The sequence below is a fragment of the Falco cherrug genome, chromosome 6 (assembly GCF_023634085.1).
Source record: "Falco cherrug isolate bFalChe1 chromosome 6, bFalChe1.pri, whole genome shotgun sequence".
Classification (NCBI taxonomy): Eukaryota; Metazoa; Chordata; class Aves; order Falconiformes; family Falconidae; genus Falco; species Falco cherrug.
Genome location: NC_073702.1, coordinates 47,317,118 through 47,321,509, shown reverse-complemented (window position 1 = coordinate 47,321,509; position 4,392 = coordinate 47,317,118).

Below are 4,392 nucleotides of genomic sequence, written 5' to 3'. Positions count from 1 at the left end.
TTATGGACAGAAGTATCATGAGATTATAATGGGATTTCTGTCCTTTAAACTCATTGAATCAATAATATCACCCTTCTCTATTTAAAAAAACCCACCCTGTCATGCTGTGGGATCATTCAGACTCGTTAAAAGACTAGCAGAACGATTTTATAGAATGTCTGATCAGAGGATTACAACATTTGGTTTTGGCCTTCATACTCTGGATCGGTGAACTTGCCTGTAAGGGATGAGCAAAACACTACCTGAAGAAATCCTTGGAGTGTTTTGGTTTAAAAGTAATAATACAGGTCACTAGTAGCAATGGATTTTAGGTAACCATGGCAAAACTGCAGCAAATCTCTTACAGGCCCTGAACAAACACACGTCAACAATAAAATACAATTCAGAAGTGAGTGAGAAAAAGAAAACAAACAGAACAGTATTAATAAATGTATTATGCAGGAAAATTCAGTGAAATCAGAATTACCTATACTGTAAAACCCAGGGCAAGTTTCATATGTCACATAGGCGATGATCGCCACGGGCTGTTTTGCTAAGGTTTCCTACTTCCACTCCCCTGCCCCTTTCCCTTTAGCATTACTGGCTCTGCTTTGTAGTTGCTATATTGCCTCCTGTCTGGCGTAAGCTCAGTGAACCTACTGCTGCTTCTTCCCCGACGCAGCAGTAATCTTCTGTTCATCGTATAATGCTTTTCTGTTCCAGTCCTATTCCTTTCTAGAAATGATCATTTGTATTAGATGCATAGCTTCTATTAACGTATTTGGTGCCTGTTGCTAGGCTTTTTGCAAAGATATCAATGAGAGTGTAAAAAGAAGCATCACTTTTCCCCTCTAAGTTTATGATGAAAAGAGCAGTGAAATAAAATGTTGTCTAAAAATTGTCATGAAGCAAAAATACTGTGAGTGTTCAATAATTTTACAGGCTTTAACATGCCTTTCTTCAAGCTCAAGGTGGGGTTTTTTTTTGTTTGTTTTGGGTTTGGTTTTTTTTTTTATTACAACCTGTATCAGCACCTTAATCTGTGAATCTGTAGGTATGTGCAAATTTATGTGTAGTCAAGAAAATGCTGTTGGATTAGAAGGGATTAATTGAAGTAATACACAATGTCTGTCTTTCATCTTTATCCATACTACTTTTACGTTCCTCACTAATGTAGCACTTAGAAATTTAGCCTGATATTACAAATCACTCCAAAACTTTCACTGAATCATCCAGCAGAGAAAAAAAATGTCTTCTTCAGCTAATGCCAAAGGTGAAATTGGTGCAGTGGGATTAATTTGATGCTACATTAAAAACCAAATACAGGTTTGTGTATAGTTATTGTGTTCATCCTTACTGTAAATTTTAACAGAGAGTAGGAGTATGAAATGGTTGCAAAGATCCTCATCCAAAGAAAACACTATGCCCTGCCCTTAACCTGGTGAGTCATTTTACTGTGGGACTTTGGGAGGCTGCAGATGGCTCTGCATCCCAGAGGTCAGCTATATCTTGCTGGGGAGCTGCAGTGTCTGTGCAGCTTCCCTTGGATGATAAACAGAATTTATCACTGCTTCCTATCCAGGCAGTAGATAGTGCATCAGGGAAGATGCAAACTCACTTAATGGAGTTTCATCTCTTCCAAAGCAACAAAACCATTGGATAATTGAAGGCTGGAAAAACTGAATTGTCAGTGCTGCCCAAGGTGGCATCATGGTTCAGGCTGTGCTCCACAGTTCAGGCCCAGGAAGCTGACCTATAGTGGCTGCCTACTACGTACAAATGTGTCTTAGGGAACTGAACCTACCATGGCTTCTCTTGTTACTGTGTCTGGATGTTCACTTACTTTCTGGGCAGGTGGTGTCTATGAAACAAATGGAACTTGAGGATTGATGCAGTTTTGCATCATCTTTTTTCCCTCTGTGGGATCCTCTTGCCTTGTGTTATCAGGCTAGATCCTCATGTCAGCTGATGTGCTCCTTGAGGACAACGGTTTTCTCTGGGGCTTACACAGGTTGGGAATGGCTGAGAGCAGTGTGTTCAACAGCTGCTGGCTTGCTTCACCTTCTATTCACAGAGAAATGTGGGTGCCCAATAGACATAAAGCAAGGCCATTAATGTAGAAGGTTTATTTGCTTTCTTCTATAGCCAAAACTTTACTGAGGTTCGTGTGCTGGACTATGCAATCACAGAATCATAGAAATGGTGTTTTGAAGGGATGTCTGGATATAGTAAGCTTGTTCTCTGATATCTGTGATATTTCTCCACATGATGCAGTGTCTGACTGACAGCGATCATAGATCAGTTAGCTTTTTTGCTGCAGACATAGCTTCTTTGACTACTCCCGTTATATGTTGGTAATATGAAAAAATATTCAGACCTAGATTAAACATAGCATGACAGACTGGAAACCTGTTGAAGGTCTGATAAATAACTAGGAAATAAAAGACATGTAGGAAAATGAAAAGATGCATGAATCCTCCACATCAGAGCTCATTACAGAGGAACTCAGGAGAGTTTCTGTCTTGCATCCTTGCATCCTTGATATGGGAGAAGCCTGAAGAGGTGTCTCAGAATGAAGTGTCAGCTGAAGTGGCTTAGAATAAATCAGTTTTTCTGCTAGGATCAAATAGTGAGGGCCAGATGTTATTCACTCAAGGGTTCTAAAAGACCTCAAGTATGAAATTGCGTGAGCTACTGTGTTGTATTATGCATTTTAAAACTGACTGTAGAATATGGCAGTTGGGAACCTCCTATTTTTAAAAACAAAAGAGCCTGAGGAAAGGGGAAATACTGAAAGCTACGTCTGATTTTTCAGTAAGCCAGGTAGGTGGAAGAACAGAATGGATAGACAGGTGGCAAATATGACAGAATGAAGAACTACTGACCCAGCATTTCAGAGGTCATCAGAGGAGCTGATGAGTGTGTGGAAAAAAGTGATCCAACTGAGGTACACTGTGTATCGCTGTATGTCACCAAAGGCTTTTAAAAACCCCAAATTATAATGATAAAAAGGAAAAAAAAATCTTCATGAATTAATAACTGAATGAAAGATGAGAAACAAACAGTAAGAATCAGTAGTAAGTGGAAGGGAGGTTTCCAGTGATGTCCCAGAAAGTTGCTGTCCCATTTTGTCATACATTTCATGTAAGAGTGGCATGCAGTGAAGTAACAATGTTTATCAAAACAGGCAGTTATTTAAAATAGTTGTAGCTAGGCCAGATGTGACAAAGAGTATTGGGTGGCTGGGGGATCAAATGATCGATGCCATGGAAAGCTGATATACACAAAATACTGTGCTTGTGGAGAAAAAAATCCCAACCACACATGTACACAGTGGATAGTAAATTAGTTGCGACTGATCAGGCAAAAGACCTCCAGAGTCATTGCGGGTAATCCCCTGAAAACATCCATACAGTGCTCAAGAGTGTTCAAAATGCCAATGAGCATGCTACGGGAGAAACAACTGAGGAGTTTTACAATGAAATCTGTAAAATCATGACTGCCATGAAGAAGAGAATAAAAATAGTCACGATTATTCCTTACTGGATAGTCATATTCTTATCCTCTTGCTCAAATGTTGTACCGAATGGCCTTTATTCACTTCCCTGCCTGCCCTCCCCCCCACCCCCCCCACCCCCCCTCCAGGTATGAGAAACAGTTATGCCCAAATAAAATATCTGTCAGAAGTTTTAAAATCAACAAAACAAGAATATTTCAGCACAACTCAACCATGGGACTCCTTGCTAGTGGACACTTTAGGTAATGACCTCTATCAATTTACAGATTGAGGAATTTGTCCAATCACTCCATAAAAAATAAATCAAGAAAGTCTTTTAAAAATTATGAGTACTTCTACAATAGAGAAAATGTGCCCAGGAACATTATCAGGACACTGAGACCTGCTGGGACAAAACAACTTGCATTTAAGATAGCAAATTCTTTTAACTTCCAAGACTGTATACGAGCGTGCAGGTCAGCAGGGAGGCAGGCAGGCTCTGCCCTGCCTCTGGATTTCGCGGAAGAGGCAGGCTTGTTACAGTGCGTGGGCATGTACTGAGGCTGTGTAATTTAATAGGAAAGAGCCTGGGAAGCCTCTGTCTGCCAGAAGCTGGAGAGGGAAAATTTCCCTCTGCTCACCCTGTCTTTCTGCTGCTGGAGACAGGCTCCCACACTGGTTGGCTCCTGGAGCTGAGCCCTTACAGTGAGCGCTCAGTGCAGGAGGGACATTTGGATCAAAATGGAATTCTGCCCATATGCTGGGTTTTTTTTTTTTTTTTATATATATATATAAAGAACTATTGGGATTTCTCCTTTTTACATAAAAAATACAACATACTCTTTAAAGCAGTCAGGCAATTAATGAGAATCTTCAAGGTAGTTGTGTTTGTATCAATTGATTGCATAACATTTCTT